This window comes from Protopterus annectens, chromosome 4.part0 (genome assembly GCF_019279795.1).
Source record: "Protopterus annectens isolate FY-2018-M chromosome 4.part0, PAN1.0, whole genome shotgun sequence".
Classification (NCBI taxonomy): domain Eukaryota; kingdom Metazoa; phylum Chordata; order Ceratodontiformes; family Protopteridae; genus Protopterus; species Protopterus annectens.
The window spans coordinates 1,766,709,723-1,766,730,609 of NC_056733.1; the positions used below are offsets into that span (position 1 = coordinate 1,766,709,723).

Consider the following 20,887-nt stretch of genomic DNA (forward strand, 5'->3'; position numbering starts at 1 on the left):
GAGAAAATTGATATACGTGCAGTAACAGAAATCTGGTTTAAGTCTCCAGAGAAAACCTCAGCACTAGCAGGCCCTGCAACTCGTACCATACATTTTGGCCACAAAACCTGGACCGAAATACAAAAGGCAGGGGTGTATCCATATTAATCAAGGATACCCACACCCCCAGGTTAGTGGTACAGCATGATGCTTCAGAGATCATCCACATGCGACTAACAATGGGCAAAACTGCAATTCAGATTGTAGCTTCATACAGATCACCCACCATGTCCCAGGACCCCCATTCCACACTTCTGGAAACCACTGGAAAACATAAAGGTCCTACCAAACACCCTGATATTGGGTGATTTCAATTACCCAAACATTAACTGGGAGAACTACTCAAGTACTAACTCCTTTGCCCAACATTTCTAGAATTTATAAACTCAAACGCCCTGGATCAACTAGTCAACACCCCCACCAGAGGTGACAACATATTAGACCTGGTCATCACCAACATGGGTGACCGGTTCCACACCAGAGGTCAACCCCTCGCTGGTTAGACCTGACCATAAACTAATCACTCTGGATATCCACATTCCACCCCCGGTCAAAGAAAGCACCATGAAAAACTTTTCAAAAGCAAACTTCACGTTACTTAAGACCGAGATAGAAAGTTTCAAAGCCCCCATGCTAAATGATAACACTGCCCAAGCTGCAAAATCCTTTACTAATGCACTCTGCAGGCACCTACAATAATGCTTGATCATACTATCCCAAGCAAAACCAAGACTCACTCCTCCAAGAAAAGGAAACCAGTCTGGTGGACCCCTGCCATAAACAAGCTGTACAATAGAAGGAGGAAACTATTACAGAAAAGAGTAAAATCCCAAGAAGGTAAGACATCCCTGATCAGTATCAGCAAGAAACTACGATCCTTCATAAAATCATTCAAGGCTAGCATCAAAAGAAAAATTGCCAAGGTCTCCAAAGATAACCACAAGGCATACTTTAGCTATGTCAAGAATCTAAGTGGCAATTCTCAGATCTTCTCAGACTTAGTGCAGAATGACACAAAATACACTGAACCGACTGATATCGCCAACATCCTGGAAGACAGGTTCAGTGCAAACTTCACCCCCCTCTCACCCCCAAAAGGGCCCATAACCATACCAGAAGAATGTAGTGCCCCTGAAATCACAGACACTCAGGTTAAAACAGCCCTCTCCAAAGCCAAAACACAGCATCAATGGGACTGGATGGTGTCCCAGGCTGCGTCCTACACGAGCTCAAAGATGAACTAACCCCTCACCTAAACACACACTGTTCAAACTCAGGCTCTCCACAGGCTTACGTGCCCATAGAGTGGTGCACAGCAACGGTTATTCCGCTCCACAAAGGTGGAGCCACAACAGATCCTGGGAACTATCGCCCTATAAGCCTGACTAGCTTGGTCTGCAAGGCTATGGCACGCATCATCATGGATCTCATTTAACAGAGACATTGGGAACCTCCAAACACTGGACCCTACCCAGTTCGGATTTGTTAAGGGCAGATCATGCCTCCTAAAACTGGTGGACTTCTTTGAGACAATTACCAAGGCTATAGACGAGGAAAAAGTGGTCCGCACAGCCTGCCTAGACCTCGCAAAGGCCTTCAACACCATTCCCCATTCTGGTATTATAGACAAGCTTACCAGCCTGAACATAAACCCCTATGTCACGAGATGGGTTGCCAACTGGCTCACGGACAGAACCCACATGGTAAGAGTTGCAGGAACTAGGTCTGACTCTAAACCGGTTACAAGTGGCATTCCCCAGGGCTCAGTCCTAGGACCCCTCCTGTTCGGCATATACTTCTCAGAGGCACAGACAAGCACAGGAGGTCTATGGCTGACCAAGTTCGCAGACGACTGCAGACTAGGGGCTATAATTGACTCTCCAGCTGACATAGACATCCTCCAAAAGGGTCTCACTGAGACAGATACCTGGTGTCAAAACCATGGCCTCAAGCTAAATGCCAAAAAGTGCATAGTCATCCCCTTTGGAAAAAACAAAGTACCCACAAACTACCATGTAGGTGGTAGCCCCCTAAATACAGAAAATGTAATAAGGGATCTGGGGACCCAAGTAGATAGTAATCTCTCCTTTGATAATCACATTGCCAAAGTGGTTAGAAAATCCTCCTATGTGGCCCACCTAATCACAAAAGGGTTTGCATCCAGATGAAAAGAGGTCAGTGTGCCCCTCTACGCATCACTCAACAGACCCATCATAGAGTACAACACCCCATTTGGGATGTACCTTACAAGACACCTGCAACAGCTGGAAAGACCACAGAAGTACCTCACCAAGAGAATCACTGGCCTTAAACAGTTGCCCTATGCAGCTCGACTGAAGAAACTCCAGCTGTACTCGGTTGCATACCGCCTACTCAGAGGTGATCTATGCCTGACATACAAGGCCATGTCCAACCCAGAATTGATGGACATGCTCCACCTAAAGAAAACCATATCCTCTCGAGTCACATGCTCTAGGGATCTAAACCTCACCACAACGTGCTGGAGGGATAGATTCCTGTCCCAGAGACTTCCCATGCTCTGGAACAAGATTCCAATCTACATTAGGCAGAGCTCCTCACTAACACTCTTCAAGAGAAACCTTGACGAGTGGATAGAAAGTTTACCCTGGGGATCACTTTAGTGGCTGTGCTGGACAGAGGCACAAGGAACTAATCTAAGGGGGCGGCGAAAGCCAACACAGTTCTGGCTAGGCTTATAAATGCCTTCGGGCAGTTAGCCTAGTACCTACCTATGAACCTATAAAAAATTGGATAACATACTAAAAACAGATAATATGGAGTTGGCAGCAGGGCTTGATATGATAGAATACCAAATGCATAATAACTTGAAAGAATGGCAAAAGAAATGTTTTCTAGAAGTATTAAATGAATGGTTAAAGGAAGGATTCAGGTATAAAGAATTATGTAGAAGAGTAATGAAATTTATGTGGAAGAAAGAGAATAGATATGCTATACAGAACTGGAGACCAGTGGTAATGAATAGTACAGATTATAAAATATTTATGAAAATAATTCAGAAAAGATTTGAAATTAAAATTAATAAGGTAATAGAGGATATGATCTGTAGTATTAAAGGTTAGAGGAAGTCATGGGTTCATAGGTGTTTACTGGGCTAACAACCACAAGGGCCTTTTTAAGCCTAGCCATGCAAAACAAATCTCTGACAAGTTCTGATACCCTTGGTCAGTGTAAGCATGTGCTTGGGAGATGAAACATTTACAAGCTAGGGCCTGGGAGATGAAACATTTACAGGTTGTGTCCATCAGAGACATAGGTGCCAAACCAGGGATGAATTTCCTGTTCCTAATCCAGTTGTCCAAGTTGCACTTGAATTGGGTTAGGGAGGAACTCTGCTTCATATGGATGGGAGCCTGTTCCAGAGACAGGGTAGTCTCTGGGATACATACCTATCTCTCCAGCAGGTCCTATTTATATCACAGGCAAGGTTTAAGTTTTTAGAATGGGTATTTCTGGTGCTGTTTGATTTGCGGATATGAGGAGGTCCATCAAAGTGGGGTCTGACAATGCCCTGTATGTCAGGCATAAATCTCCTCTCAAAAGGCTGTAGGAGACAGAATACAGGGATAGAGCCTTGAGGCGGTCTTCTTAGGACATTTTACTTAAGCTCTGTATTCTTTTAGTGAGGAATCTCTGGGAGTGTTCCAGTTGTTGGATATGTCTGGTTAGGTACATAACTAAGGGGGCATTGTACTCTATGATAGGTCTGATGGATGCCGAATACAGTAGAACAATGACTTTCTTGGACTTAGATACCATACCTTTGTCTACAAGTTGCTCAACATAGAATGATTTCCTCAAAACTGTAGAGACATGATGGTCAAAGGCCAGATTACTGTCTGTATGTCCCTAAGTGTCTGACTACTGGGTCAACTCTAAGGTGTGTGTTGTCAATATGATAGTTATCATGGATGGATGACTTCCCGAAGGATACCATTATGCATTTCTTGGAATTTAGTTTTAGTCCATGGCTCTGACACCAGTTTGTCTGTGTCAGCCCATTCTGGAGAACATTTGTGTTAGTCTGAGATTAAATGACAGCTTCTAATTTGCAATAATTTGCAAATTTAGTCAGCAAGAGACCACTGACATTGACCTTGACTTCTGATAAGTAAATGCCAAAAACGACCAGTCCAAGGACTGATCCCTGAGGGACTCCACTTATGACTGGCCTGTTTGTATCCCTGGGTCCGGTCTGTGAGCCAGTTGGCTATCCACCAGATGACATACGAGTTTGTACCTAACCTCTTGAGTTTGTCAGCAATGCCCAAGTGGAGTATATTATCAGATGCCTTGGCCAGATCAAGGTACGCAGTGTGAACTGTTTTGCCTTCATCCATTGCTTTGGTGACCTTCTCAAAGAAGCCCACCAGGTTGAGTAGGCATGATCTGCCCTTGACAAAACCAAACTGGACTGGGTCCAGTGTCTGGAGGTTTACTATATCACTGTTGATCATTTCCATGATAATTCTTTCCATGGCTTTACATATAAGACTAGTGAGTCTTATGGATATGTAGTTTCCAGGGTCTGTAGATGGCCCATCTTTGTGCAGAGGGATGACTGTTGTTGTTTTCCATTCATGAGGTACAAAGCCTGTTTGGAGGCTATAGTTAAATAGCAATTCCAGAGGCCCTGAAAGGTCATGTTTCATGCTGTTTGGAAGGCATCCTGGGATATTGTCTGGGCCCATTGATGCAGTTTTCTTGGCTTTAGAGAGAGCATTAAGGACCTGTTCCCTAGTGATAGCAGGGGGAGTTATATTTGATGGGAAGTTATATTTGATGGTATTTCCTGAGGGAAAGAGGAGGGGAATGGGGGGATGTTGGACCTGAAGTTATCCGCCAATAGGTTTGCTATATCTTCAGGCTCCGTATAGGTGGCTTCATTTACAATGAGCTCTGCACACAATTATGTATTGCCTTTGAGGTTGCGGACATAGCTAAAGAATACCTTGTGATTGTCCTTGGCGTAGAAGACCAAATTCAGCTCAGATTTTGCTTTGGTAGACTTTATTTGTCCTCTGAAATGTTTGTTTAGTTTGAGAGTGCTTTTATCCTGCTGGGTGCTGCACCTTCTAATTTTTGCCATGATTTTTATCCGTCTGTTCTACAGCCTACTGATTTTGTGATTACACCAGGGTGGCTTGTTTTTTGAGTTAGTGCTTTACTACTTCCTGGTGGGTACAGCTGCATCTATGCAGCTATTAACATGCGTGCACAGGGTGTTTGTGAGTCATTATTAATCAGGGAACTGGTAGATGATATAATAAATGGTCAGGAACCAGTAAAGATCATTGATAGGTGATTTGAAGAAAGCTTTTGATACTACATATGAAAAATGTATTTACTTTTATTTATTTAACATTTGTTTACTGGGAAAGTCCAACTGGGACAGAGCCCATTTTCAGTGGTGGCCCTGGGAGAAACACTCCAGATACATGTCTTTGGAATGTGGGAGGAAACCAGAGCACCAGGAGGAAACCCACACAAACACAGAGAGGACATGCAGACTATGCACAGAAGGCACCACAGCCGAGAATCGAACTGGAGATCTTCTTGCTTTGAGGTGACCATGCTAACCGCTGCAACACTGAGCCGCCCCCCCCCCCCAAAAAAAAAAAATTATGGGAAATATTTCAGTAATATAAGCCAGAAGATAAAGAATGTGTATATTACAGCATATAAAAATAATACTATAAATGTTAAGTGAATGGTTGATTAAGTAAAGATATAACTATAGAAGGTGGCATAAGGCAAGGTTGTCCATTAAGCAGTATGACATTTACATTGGTAATGAATGTGTTAGTAAGTTGTGTAAATCAAAAGATGAAGGATGTATGCTACATAAATAAGGAAGGTATAGAAATACAATTGTTATTTTATGCAGATAACATAATTGTCATGAGATATGTAGAAGGAATGAATAAAGTAATACATTATTTGATTAAAGAAAAGAGGTAAAGGTGTCGGACATAGTGGAAAAATAGGAGGGATCGAATTCAGTATGCATGAAATAAGATGTTCTTCGTGTTTCATTGTTGCAGTCATCACACTTTGGTTATCTGCCTGCAGGTAGCCCACAGTCGGCTTGAATACCAGAGACTTAGTATTTCTGCGTTGGATGCTGTCACTTCTTCCATGACGTCAGGTTGTCAGGGGTATAAAAACAGGCAGCCAACACCATTACATCAGTCTTTCTTGCTGAGGAGGAGCCTGAACCAGAATCAGTTCGCAAGTGCTGGTCGGCAGCTACCTGAATTTTTCGTTTACGAGTTGAATAATCCTGAAGTCTTCTAAAGCAAAGTACCCCGTTGAGGATCCTTTTTTCTTGCTCTAACCAATGTCAGAAAAAGTTAACAATTGTCTTGCCTGTGGAAAGCAAATACCTCACAGATATTTTCAGTCTTACTCATCACCTGTTTAGGCCCAGACCACGACATCCCACGCTGTTGGTTTTGTGCCTTGTTTAATGCCCGAACCATTCGTCGTCGGGCTATCTTTTTCACTAAATTCTTTTGCTCTTGATCTCCATATTCTGAAATGGCTTCGGTAAGCCATCCGACTACCGATCTTCTGAAAAAAAGATAAAGACAGAGACTGACTGCATAGGTCCAAAACTGCTGAAAACACTTCCGTTAAGCTAGTCGCCAGTCAGTGAGGTGACTTTGCAGCCCCTGATTCCCACTTCTGTGGATTCGCAGGCCTCTGCTGAGACCCATTTGGAGTCCGGTATGCTGCGAGATGCTTCTTTGACTATGGAACCAGTGGATGTCTCTACCTTAGATGGGTGTGGAGCCGCTGTGTAGGCACCGGCTTCTGAGGGAGTTTTTTTGTCCTACCAATGTTCGAATCAAACCGATGACTTCTTTTTTAACCAAAACTACCAAGTTTCTTAGGCACTTACGTCTAGAAAACTGATGACCAAACTGCATGCTCAGGTACCCATGCCACAAAAACAAATGCTTAGAATGGATGAAGACCTTAATACGCTAATAAGGGGAAGCCAGCCTTCCCCATTTAAGAGACAAAGACTCCAGTCCCCTTCAGGTTCTACAGACCAGGAGTCTGATGACTCTGACCTTTCTGATTATGAAGACATGCCCTTATCCACCTATGAGGATTCATATGCAGAGGAATTCATTCCCTTTGCCTCCCCTCCAGAGGATTTCTCTTTTGGTGAAACCTTGCATACTTTAAGAGAGCATTTCCATTGGGAATGCCAAGATTATCCTCAGTCCAAAAAGAGACTCAGAGAATTTTTAGAGTTGCCTCAGCACAGGCCTTTAACTATACCCCCTGTCCTAGATGTTGTTGATGATGTTTTCATGGAATCCAGTCTTACTCCAGACACTTTACCTCAGGCCCCTAAGAAACCAGACAGGTACTACAGAGTACCTGATCCTCAAGTTTCTTTTCAAGAATCCTACTATTGATCCATAGGTTCATAGGTTGATACTAGACTATCTGCCCTAGGGCATTTATAAGCCTAGCCAGAGTATGTTTGGCTTTTGCCACCCTTTTAGATTAGTTGACTGTGCCTCTGTATAGTAGGTCACAGAAGGTAGCCATTTTAAGGTTAGTTTACTGTACCTCTGTCAAGCAGGGACACAGAAGAGATCCCAGGGGTAAACTTACGATCTCCCATCCACTCGTCAAGATTTCTCTTGAAGGGGGTCAGCGAGGGGCTCTGCCTAACATGGATTGGGATTTTGTTCCAGAGTGAGGGGAGCCTCTGGGATATGAATGTGTCCCTCCAGCATGTCCTATTTATTTCTGTGCTGAGGTTCAAGTCCCTGGAGCATGTAGCTCTAAGGGATTTGGATTTCCTGAGGTGAAGCATGTCCATTAATTTGGGTTGGACATGGCTTTATACCTCAGACACAGATCGCCTCTGAGTAGGCGGTATGCAACTGAGTAGAGCTGGAGTTTCTTTAGCCGAACTGCATAGGGCATTTGTTTGAGCCCCTTGATCCTCTTGGTGAGATACTTTTGGAGTCTTTCCAGTTGCTGCAGGTGTCTGGTAAGGTGCATCCCAAATGGGGCATTGTACTCAATTATGGGCCCGATAAGTAATGCGTAGAGGGGCACAATGACCCCTCTTGATCTAGATGTGAACCCTTTCGTGATAAGGTGGACTATATAGAAGGTCTTTCTAACCACTTTGGCAACGTGATTGTCAAAGGAGAGATTGCTATCTACTTGGGTCCCCAAGTCCCTAATTACTTCTTCCATACTTAATGGATTACCACCTATGTGGTAATTTGTAGGCACTTTGTTTTTCCCAAAGGGGATGACTATGCACTTTTTGGCATTTAGCTTTAGGTCATGGCTCTGGCACCAGTTATCCGTCTCTGTGAGACTCTTTTGGAGGATGCTTGTGTCAGCCAGAGTGTCAATTATGGCACCCAGTTTGCAGTCATCTGCGAACTTGGTGAGCCATAGTCCACCCGTGTTAGCCTGTACCTTGGAGAAATATATACCGAACAAGAGAGGTCCTAGGACTGAGCCTTGTGGGACGCGACTTGTAACTGGTTTAGAGTCTGACATGGCACCTGCTATTCTGACCATGTGGGTACTATCCCTGAGCCAGTTTGTAACCCATCTTGTGACATAGGGGTTGATATTTAAGCTGGTGAGCTTATTTATGATGCCTGAGTGGGGTATTGTGTTGAAGGCTTTTGCGAGGTCCAGGTAGGCTGTATGGGCTACCTTCCCTTCATCTATGGCTTTGGTAACTGTTTCAAAGAAGTCGATCAGTTTCAAGTGGCAAGATCTGCCCTTAACAAAGCCGAATTGGGTAGGATCTAGTGTCTGGAGGTTCCTAATGTCTTTGTTTATGATTTCCATGATGATACGCTCCATAGCTTTGCAGATCAGGCTAGTCAGGCTTATAGGGCGATAGTTTCCGGGGTCTGTTGTGGCACCACCTTTGTGGAGTGGGACCACTGTTGCTGTACGCCATTCCTTGGGTACATATCCTGTAGTAAGGCTGAGATTGAATAGTGACATGGAGCTTGTGTAAGACACAGCACGGGACACCGTCTGGTCCCATTGATGCTGTGTTTATTGCTCTGGAGAGGGCAGCTCTCACCTGTGCATCTGTGATCTCAGGAAGGCTACACTCTGTTGGGATAGACATTTGCTCTTTTGGGGGGGAAGGGGGAGGGAGTTTGCACTGAACCTTTCTGCCAGGATGTTGGCAATGTCTGTGGGTTCAGTGTATTTTTTGTCATTTTGCACTAACTCAGAGCATATCTGGGAGTTGCCTCCCAGGTTTCTGACATAACTAAAGAAGGCCTTGTGATTATCTTTAGTGTCTTGTGCAATTTTTCTTTTGAAGCTGGCCTTAGATGATTTTATGAGGGATCGTAGTTTCTTGCTAGTACTGATCAGAAACGCCTTCCCTTTTTGGGATTTTGCTCTATCATGTAGTAGCTTTCTCCTTCTGTTGTATAGCTTATTTATGGCTGGCGTCCACCAGACAGGTCTCCTGCCTTTGGTTTTATTTGGGATAGCATGCTGCATGCATTCCTGTAGGTGTCCATAGAATGCTTTTGTAAAGGATTCTTTAGGGGATCATTTCCCAAGGACCTAAAGGTATTTAGGCTACTACAGCCAAAAATCCTATCCCTACGGACAGGAATTCCAGAGCTTTGGACAGATGGGGTAAAAAGGTATATACCTCTGCAATTCTTGCTATCAGGGCATTGAATTGCCAGTTTCACATGCTAAAATACCAGCAACATATTATGGAACTTATTAAACAAAAAGTGGTAATTTTCCCAGATTGTGCAGAAAATAAAGATTTGCAGGAGCTTATGCACTCTACAAACCAAGTTAGTAAGTATATTTTGCAGTGTGGCTTTGATGCCCTAGAAGCATCTTGCAGGGCAGCAGTCACTGACTCTGTACTGAGAAGACATGCTTGGCTGAAGGAGCAGGCCTTGCCAGATGATGTCAAATCTAAATTACTAGACGATCCTTTAAATAAGGACCATTTGTTTGGCACCAAAGCAGAAGAAGTTCTTAAAAAGTTGGAAGAAAAGGCTAAATCTATGCAAACTGTTAAAGAATTCCTACAAGTGCAACCACCTAGATTCAGTAGGCATTGTCCTTAAAAACACTGGTCCTTTCCAGCCCCCTCTAGGCCTTCCCAAACAAGACCCAGGGGAAACAAACCAACCAGATTACAGTCTCAGGGCATGCAGAGATCTAAGCAGTGGAACACCCCCACCCCTAGAGCAGGGAGTGGAAAGCCACCTCCTTATGGAAAAAGCTCACACTGACTTAGCTCTGCTTCCCAGCCTTGCCCAATTGCTTGTGCCCCTAGGAGGAAAACTTGCCCTTCATGCAAAAAAACTGGATGTCCATCATTCAGGACCGATGGGTCCTCAACATTGTAACCTAGGGGAACAAATTTTATTTTCATTCACTGCCAACCCCAAGCGGGTTTCCAGACCTTCTTCCAAACTAGTGGGCAGAGGCACAAAACCAAGTACTTTCCCTGCTCAATATCAGAGCTATTCAGCTTGTTTCAGTAGAACAGAGGGGTCAAGGATTCTACTCCAGACTATTCCTGGTACCCAGGAAAGATGGCCCAATCCTGGATTTTTCAATTCTCAACACCTTCCTGGTGGTACCAAAATTAAAGATGCTTACCCTGCAACAGCTTCTCCCTATGTTAGCCAAAGATGCCTGGGTAGTCACCCTAGACTTAAAAGAAGCCTATCTGCACATCCCCATAAGGGAGTCATGCAGGAAAGGTCTACGTTTCAGGGCAGGGTCTATGCATTATCAGTTCTCTGCACTTCCCTTTGGCTTATCTACTGCACCAAGGGTATTCACAAAATTCCTGGTTCCAGCCATTGCATACTGCAGGCACAGAAATATCCAAATTTACCCGTACTTGGATGACTGCCTGATTAAGGCGGATAGTCAGGAGTTGCTACTTTAGCACCTGACATTTGTAAAATGCCTTCTAACTTCATTGGGGTACACCATCAATGAAAATAAATCACAACTGGTACCCAGTCAAAAGATTGTATTTGTGGGAGCAAGCTTGGATACAACTTCCCAGATGGCATTCCTCACTTCAGAAAAACAGGTCTGTCTGACAGACTACTTCAAACAAATGGCCACCAGAACCCAGCTATCTGCAAGAAAAATACTGTAAGCCCTAGGGTTAATGGGCTCATGTATTCTGCTAATTCCATATGCAAGACTGCATATGAGGAAACTTCAATGGTACTTAAGTCTTTGCTGCCAACATTCTCAGGACCTGGAAACAGTAATTTCTGTCATACTTTGTCTAAGGACAAAGTTACTTTGGTGGGCAGAAGCATGCAACCACAACAAGGGACTGCATTTTACTCAATCCCACGCCGCCTAGACCCTAACCACAGATGCATCAGATTATGCATGGGGGGCTCACATGGCAGGCAAATGTATTCAGGGCCACTGGAGCCCAAGGCAAATTTTCCTGCACATCATTCAAAAAGAGATGCTAGCTGTACAGAATGCCCTGACAGCTTTCAGATACCTACTCTTTCCAGGACAACTGCTGATAAAAGCAGACAACACCACAGTTATGTGGTACATAAACAAGCAAGGAGGAACCCATTCTTACCCACTCTTCAGGTTAGCCATGGCCCTGTGGAACACGGCCTTGGACAACCAAGTTCATCTGCAAGCTCAATTCCTGCCAGGCAAACAAAATTCACTGGCAGATGACTTAAGCAGAAATATCCCAGACCCAAATGAGTGGAAATTGGAGCCCAGCACCTTCAACCTTCTGATCCAGAAATGGGGGACACCAAAGCTGGATCTCTCTGCCTCCCCTGACAAGCACCAGTTAAGCAAATTCTGCACCACGAACCTTCACAGCAGGGCCTAGAAAGTGGATGTCCTATCCGTTCAATGAGAAAACCTTTCAATCTCTGCCTTTCCCCCTCTGCCCCTTATCTCAAGAGTATTACTCAAGATAAAACAAGACAGGCCAAGGACAATTTTGATTTCCCCGGACTGGCCACGCCAGCACTGGTACAAACTGCTGCGCAGCCTGACAACGGTGCCTCCCTGGCACCTACACCAGACCCCATCCCTGCTTTCTCAGCAGGAGGGACAGATTTTGCATCCACAATTGCAAACCCTAAATCTTGCAGCCTGGCTTATTCCTTAAATACCCCACCAGCAACCCTAAGCAAGTAGGTGCTGGACCTCATCCTTGAAGCCAGAAGGCCCAGTACTACGAAATCCTATGCTGAAAAGTGGAAAAGGTATTGTTCTTGGATTCAGTCTAAAGGAAAGGACACAGCACTGCCCTCCTTACCTCTAATCCTGGATTACCTAGCAGAACTACTAAACAGACATCTGTCCTTCTCTTCCATTAAGATCCATGCCTCTGCCATTTTGGCTCATTACAATACCGAACCACCTCTATTCTCTCACCCTCTCATCAAACAGTTCCTGATAGAGGCAAACAACTTAAGGCCACCAAGGAGAGCATCACCCCCACTTGGGATCTTAACTTTGTTCTGGAAAAGCTCACACTTCCTCCTTTTGAACCTTCTGCTTCAGCTGAGTTAAAATTCCTCTCTTGGAAAATAGCCTTGCTTCTAGCCTTCACTTCAGCTAGAAGAGCGTCTTAGTTGCAAGCACTGATGGCTGTGGAACCCTTCATTATTTTCCATGCTGACAAGGTTTCTCTCAGAACTAACCCTTCCTTTATGCCTAAAGTGGTGTCCGGTGTGGCTCTCAACCAATCCATCCATTTGCCAACCTTCTTCCCTAATCCTCAAAATAAAGGGGAAAGGATCCTGCACTCTTTGGACGTGCACAGACAGCTCAGGTTCTACCTTGATAGGACTAAGCCTTTCAGAAAATCTGACCAGCTGCTAGTCAGCTTTGCAACAGGGGCAGAGGGCAAGGCCATTTCAAAGCAAACCATTTCCAAATGGATAGCACACTGCATCCATTTCTGCTACAAGCACCATGGAAAACCAACCCCTCAGGGGGTCAGAACGCATTCCACTAGAGCTACATCTACCTCTACAGCATTTCTCAGGGGAGTCTCTACAAGGGACATACTGGAAGCTGCTACCTGGAGTTCTTTACACACCTTCACCAAGCATTACCACCTGCCTATCCTTTCCAAATCCAGGGCATGATTTGCTACAGCAGTCTTGCAAGGCCTACTAGCCAGCCCTAACTCTTCTTGACTGCCTCCACCCTTCCTCAGCTTTGGGAATCAACCCAAGTGTGATGACTGCAACAGTGAAACACAAAGAACATAGTACAGTTGTGTACACTTACCATAAATGTAGATGTTCGAGTGTATTCACTGTTGCAGTCCTGGTTTCCCTCCCATCAGCCCCCTGGTTTTCTCTATCTCTTTATCTCTCCTCTCTATGGCCATCCCTACTGGTATTGGTATTTACTTTTTACTGGTGGTGTTTTCCCCACCATATACTAGCTCCCTATTTGGGGGCTCCTGACATTTGGGGCAAGAAAAACTGATGTAATGGCATCGGCTGCCTGTTTATATCCCTGACGACCTGATATTATGGAAGAAGTGACAGCATCTGACGCAGAAATACTAAGTCTCTGGTATCCGGGCCGACTGTGGTCTACCTGCAGGCAGATAACCCAAGTGTGATGATTGCAACAGTGAATACACTTGAACATCTACATTTATGGTAAATGTACACAACTGTACTTTTTAGTAATAAGTTTTGGTGGAAAAGAATTGCAATGGCAAGAGATGTTATGAAAATTAGAAATATGTTTTGGAGCTCTTTCAAATTATTATTCAAGAACAAATTATAATTGATAAATTCAGTTTTAATGGCTAAAATGATATATTTAGCAAGTGTATATACTTTGCATTTAAAATATGAAAAGGAATTGTATGCATTCATTTGTTTTCATTCATATGGGGTTCAATGCTCAGTCCTGGAAAATGTACTGTATGTTACAAAAGAAGAAGGCGGTTTAGGTTTAATCAACCTGATAGTTTATATGGCTTCATTGAATCTGTACAAAGTCTTGAAATGGATAAATGAAAAGGAAGATTTAATAAATAGGATATTAAGAGCAAAGTATGGAAAGGAATGAGAAGTAATACAAAGACCTAAAATAAAAAGAGAAGGAGAACAGTTTAAGGTTTATCAAGAAAAGACATTAATTTGGAAAATAAAGGTGAGTGATATTGAAGATGAGAAGAACGTATGGTACAAAAATATCATGATTAACCATTGTTATGTATATCCTTGTATAGAGTTATAAGAAGCTAAGATTAGGGCAGTAAAAGTAAGAATAGAAGGATGTAAAAATATTACATGACTTTTTGTGGAGGCTGATGATTGTTAAATTGCCAGTTAAAGCAAATATGCCTTATAAAAAAAAAGAGAAGCTAAAGTATAAATTATTGAAATGGTTGACCATGTATTCTTAACATGTAAAAGAATTAGAAGAATGTGGAAGAAGTTAGAAGAGCTGAATTCTTTTGAGAACATAAGGAGGATAGAAGATATAAATATGGATATTATTGAATATAGTTATTACAAAAATAAGAAAGAATATGTATACAAAGTGGATAAAAACATTTAATGTTATATGGGTTGTATGGAATCAGTGAGTGAGAGAAATAATATTTAAGGAAAAATGGGATTTATCAAAAATATTAGAAGATATACGATTTTGGTTGTGGAAAATGGAGTGGGGGTCCCAAAGTATATAATGAAATTAAAGTTGTAGAACATGAAGAAATTTGTCAAGTTTAAAATATTGCAAATAATGTACATAGTGTATTTATTGTAAATATTGTGTGATAAGTAACTAGCAAGTCCTTTAAATAAAGGACCCTACTTTTTTTTTTCAATAGGTGCCATGGGATTTTTTGCATCCATCCAACCTACCACCAACTCAATCAGATGTGGCCTCAGTTTAACATGTCATGTGAAGGGATGGTATACTTAGGAGTGCAGCAGCCCCCCACCCCCACTTTTGCTGTACTGCAGTGTCAATAGCCATTGTGCTTGTGTGGGAATAGAGCCCCTGCCTTCTGAAACAAAGGTGTGTGTGTGCTCTACTGGTTGTGCCACTGACAGTGCTAAGTACATTTAGTAAGGCTGTTTTAACTTTCAAGATTCTAAGAGTTTTTTTAACTTTGAAATAACTTGAAAAGGTACAGTGATTCCTTACTAGAAAAAAGTCATAACTGTTCAAAAAAGTCTCAGTAATTGTCATATTTTGTTTCTTACTGATTGCTAAGCTGTGATTTTGCCTCGGTCTGTAAGGAAGTTTGATTCAGTTCTGTTTGGAAGTCTGTGCTAAGAATGCTGTGCTTTAGAAACTAACACCACATGGAGGAGCCTAGTACTAAAACAATATCAGTAAAGAAAAAAATGTTACAGTTGCGTTGTGCAGTCCCTACAAAGATTATAAATAACCTTTCTCCCAGCCTTGTTGTCATAGAGGGATAAAGACTTGACTGTGACCCAGATCTGAGTTCGGTAAGTGGCTCTGGTACTTGGAGCTGCCATGTAGGAGGAGAAGAGTAATGCAGTTTTTCTGGGGCACCTGTCCTCTGGGGGATGGTGTGGTGACACATTCTCACTTTCACCATTCCATGGTTGAATCCACAGAGGAGACAGGAGACCCCACAGGAACCCTGTCTTCAAGGTGGGGAGGGTTGTCCTGAGGGGCGTCATTCATGGGAGTTGGCCACATATTGTGGATGACACTATTGCTTGTCAGTCTGTTTCGCACTCTCTCTCTTTCTATATATATATATATATATATATATATATATATATATATATGTATATATAATGTGTGTGTGTGTGTATATATATAAATAATATGTGAATATTCTAGAACATGCTAAGGTGAGATTATGCCGGTAAGCTTTTTGAAAGCCATTAGGTTGTAAGCTTGGTAATTACCTCTATGAACCCAAATAAGTCATTAAAATTAGAATGTAATTACTAATTTTAGGACTTATGAACTCACGCATGGTATCCAAGTGTAGTCTCATCTTAGTATGTAAAGGTATTGATCTATTCATTTTACCATCTACGGAGTAACCAGATGTATCTATATAAAATGATTCTGTAATTACAGCCTCCATATTCTAATGTTAGGTGGTCTAGTCTACTTCTAAAATTGCATAATACATTTTCTGGCTGTGGTGTATAAAACCCAGAAAAATTAAACTTTTGAAAAAGATAATGTATGGCATAGAATGGTAGGAAATCTTAAGAGGTGTTGTAAACAGTTTTAAACTGTCGGCTGTCGTAATGCTGAGTGCTGACAGACTAAAAAAGAAAAGTATTGAAAGTCAAGGAGGAGGCCTTCTCCTTTAAACTTCTTTTTTTGCAGGAGTTCAAGCTGTTCGCACCGACTTGTATATGCCAGCTCTGAGATTGCCATTCTAAGAAGAAAGGGAATATTCTGGGAAATGGTGATCTTGGACTTGCTATATGTGAATCTGGTTTTTTTTTCAGTAATTCAATCTTCATGTTTCAGGACTCGCTTTAGAGGGTCCTGACATTTCAAATGGTTACTGTTGTGAAGACTATTTTAAAGCCGCATACTGTCCAGCATGTTAACTGAACTTCCTTCCAAATTTCTGCACGCTTTGAGCAGTCTGCAGAAGTATACTTTGAAAAATCCTACTTCTGATATCACCAGGTTTGATTAAATGCAGATGGATGCAGAATGTTAATCCATTCTGAAATACAGAATGAGAACTATTACATTCTCTATGCAAATAAATGCAGTCATGACAAAGTATTTGAAGTCTTATCAGACTTTATTTTTCAAAATGATAAGCTCACTCCCTGCAATGCCTACAAATTACTACCCCTTGACCTCTTTTTGAAGGCAACGATCTGTGGAGTGTCTCTCAGTAATATGGTTTGACTTAGAGGTTTAAGACTATGTACTGCTAGACTTGATCATTACAGCAGTCTTGAGTTTGGATTCCCACAGCTCCCATTTGTCTCCTGTTTGACTATGAGCAAGTCACTTAAGCAGACCTTCTCACAAGTCACTTTGGGAAAGAGTAATTTGCCAGTGGGATTACCCAGTTAACAGAGAGTTACTTTTATCTGTAAAACTCTCTAAAGTAATTTACACAATCGTACACTATATTTTTGTATTTATATACACACACACACACACACACACACACACACACATATGTTGAGAGAGAGCAACACACACACACACACACACACACACACACACACACACACACACACACACACACACACACACACACACACCTTTGTTTTCTGTTCCCATCTACAAAGGAAACAAACAGCACTACTGAATCTTCATTTATAATTCATTGATTTATAGCAGTATTTATGAAGGTTAGCCACAAGAGTGATATCTTTCTTAATTGTATCAAAGAACTTGGAAACATGCATCTGCAAATTACCATGTTATTTGCAACATTCAGTCTTTTATTCTCCCACCATTCTGGTGTTGAAAACTGTCACTTTTGCTAAAAGCAACTGTAATGATTTCCTAGCGATGTTGTCTCAGCACCAAAAAGGGGGCTTTACTTAAGTACATTCAGCTGTTTGTCAGTGCATACAGCATGGCACAGTGTCAAGTGCTAATGAAGTAGTCAATACCCCTACCCTTCTCTGTATGGGATTAGACTAAACTAGTCCTTCTGATAAAGCTGCTGTGAGAGTCCCCCCAAATACTCATCATAGACACACACATCTCCTCTATCACTTCAGATACTGACCTTGGGCATTAAATGTATCCTCACCTGTTAGCCTCTGCTACAAATAACCAGACAAGAACATTGATTTTTCTGTTACAAGCCACTTAAATGGCTAACACCATCCCTCGGCTATCAAAAGTCCTAAGTGGCAGCTGCACTGTCAGCTACTTATTGAAAAGTCTGTGTTCCTAGCATTGCACTGTACAGAAACTGAAAATTACAATGCACAGGCAGTATGAAACAATGTGTTCAGCCTGATACACCCTTCGGTCACAAGTGAGAGAAGCTAAAAACAATGGTCCACTTCCAGACCGCAGAATCAGAAGATTAGAAAAGACGAGTAAATGATGTGTGTAGTGAAATGCACGAAGAGACATTGGTGGAACAGTGTATCCATATGCTGGGGATTGGTAGCTAACTGAACTCGGTGCGCTATCTAATCTTTATATGTCCCGAATGTTTGGTTCTTTGTGTTTATGCAGTATGGTGACCAAAGCTTTGAGTGTGATGTACTTTACTGCTTACTAATAAAATGTACAGAATTTAATTGTTGCAACAAAATGTTTGTATGCAAATGAATAGCATTAGAATGTTAAATAATAAACTTAAAAAGTTGATGGAAAAATCACAAGAACTTAATCCACAAAAGATTTCAGTTACTCATTCGATCATGAGAATTACAAGGCAACTGAGTGATTTACGTCTTAACAGTATTCATTCTTAGGCCTTCCCTCTCTTTTACAGGAGGGATGAGACAGTCATAGGGTGAATTAATGATCACTTGTCTAGTTATACAGCAACTTTTTAAAGACAGACAGGAAGTCTCACTACTTAACTTGGAGAGGAAGTTTATCCCAGAGAATGGGCAGATGCTGCGTGACCAATGCATCCCTCCTCCATGTCTTATTTATATGCCAGAGTAGATTTAGTTATTTGGGCCTAGTGTTAATGTGGACTGTTTGACTTATTGAGGTACAAAAGTTCTTGGACTACTGGGTTCCTTATGGCCTTGTAAGCAAGACACAGATAACACCAAAGAATTCTACATGAAACTGAGGATAGGGATAAGGATAGACTTTCTTTGTAGTTCAGATCATTTAGGGTCCTGACCTTCTTAGTTAGAAACTTCTGTGTTCTTTCAAATTGCTTGATTTTGTTTGGTAATGTGCATCTCAAAAGGGACATTGTATTCAATGATGGGTCCAGTCAATGTGGTGTACAAGGAAGTGATGACTTCTTTTGATCTGGAAGAAATATCTTTTGCTATGCATGTGAAAGAATTTCCTAAGCACAATTGCAATGTGATGCACCAGTGTAAGGTTGCTGTCCACTCAGTTACCAGGTCTCTCATGACCTTTTCATTTTGAAGTGATGTGTTATCTGTGCTATAAACTGTACTTAGGGGAAGTTTCTTAATGTACTTTTTGACATTGAGCTTGACACATTTTTAGAACACCAGATATTGACAAATGTATGCTCTTGCTGGAGTGGCTTTATGTAAGAAGGGGACATTTTGTATGAAAGGGACTTCTGGCATGGAATCTTGTGCATACTTTAACCAAAGATCCCTGTTTTATCAATGAAGCTCTAAGATGCAGATAATGAACAACATAGGTTCTAGCACAGATTCCCAAGGAACTCCACTGGTTACCATCAGGCTCTGGGGGCACTCCCCCAACTCTTGCTGTCTCTATGCCAGTTTGCCATCCACCTAAACACATATGGGTCACTTTGTAACTGCTTCAGATTGTTTATTTTATTTGCAAGTGGAAGTGTGCCAACTGCCTTGACGAGGTCAAGGTTTTCTTTGTGGACATCTTGTCCACTGGCTGTGGCCTGAATAACTCCATCAAAGAGGTTTGCAAGATTAATTAAACAGGATGTACACTTGACAAAACCAAACTACTAGGAGTTTAGTCTGATAAGATTTTTGACTTGATGATTAATTAGGTCTGCTGTGGTATGTGTTTCATGATCTTGCATATAAAACTCAAAGGATTGTTGAGTCTGTAATTCCAGGGTCTGTGGTGTGGCCAACCCAGTGGAGTGGCATCACAACAGCTTTATGCCACTCTCATGGAACAAAGCCATTTTCTAGGCTTAGGTTAAAGGGGTTGAATAGTGGGTCCACCAGTCCTTGCTTAGTGCTATTAATTAGACAGCCAGGTATGTTATCAGGACCCAGGGATAAGGTAGTCTTTGTTTTGGAGTGTACCTTTAGTACATACTTTTTTGTGATGTTTGGTAACTTGATTCCATCAGGGATACGTAGTTCTGGAGTAGATGTCTCTGGGGTGAAGTTAGCACTAAATATATTTGCCAGTATTTTGGCAATATCCACGAGATCTGAGTAGTTAGTACCATTATGAATAAGCTTGGAACAATGTTGGGTGGTGTTTTCTCCTTTTTCTGATGTAAATAAAGAAAGATTTGTAGTAGTCTTTGGCTTCTGTTGCTAGTCTGAGTTAAAGGGGTGCCTTCATTTTTCATATGTCCTTTTTATTTTTCATATCTAGCTATTTGATGTTTCCCTTAATTTGGGGGTCATTTGTTGCTTTATATAAGTTTGAGTTTTTCAGTAGTTTAATGTTTACAGACCAACATACTTGTTTGTTTTAGACCTTGCCATTTGTGTTCATGTAGCTGAGACTGCCAAGTTAATAAATTTGTCTAGGTACGACTTAATTTTTTCTTCATAACTCTTTGCATTATAAACATTATGAGTAATAACATTACACCCAAAATTAGACACGTCATCATAGAATTGTAGGATATTTTTACAAATAAATCCTTGAATTCTGTAACATTTGATTCTAATGGTTTGGAGATTCTGATAGAAAAGTGGTCTGACTTTACCAGTGAGGGGGGTTACCTTGGGATGATAAGTACAGGTGCTGTTTAAGACCGAGTCAGATATGTTTTGTTCTCTAGTAGGTTGTTTAACAATCCTGTCCAGGGAGTTTTTGTTTATAAAATCTTAAGACTTTCAGTGCATATCTTACATTGGTAGTGTAGATAACCCACTTGATTATTAAGTAGGTAAAATTCAATGAAGAGAACAGAGTT

General features: G+C 41.8%; 1 protein-coding gene across 1 annotated transcript in view; it reads left to right on the forward strand.

Annotated features, from left to right (window-relative positions):
* Window positions 1–20,887, forward strand: part of LOC122800013 (serine/threonine-protein phosphatase 2B catalytic subunit alpha isoform-like) — a 2,229,074-nt gene that overhangs the window by 237,924 nt on the left and 1,970,263 nt on the right. The window lies entirely within an intron of this gene.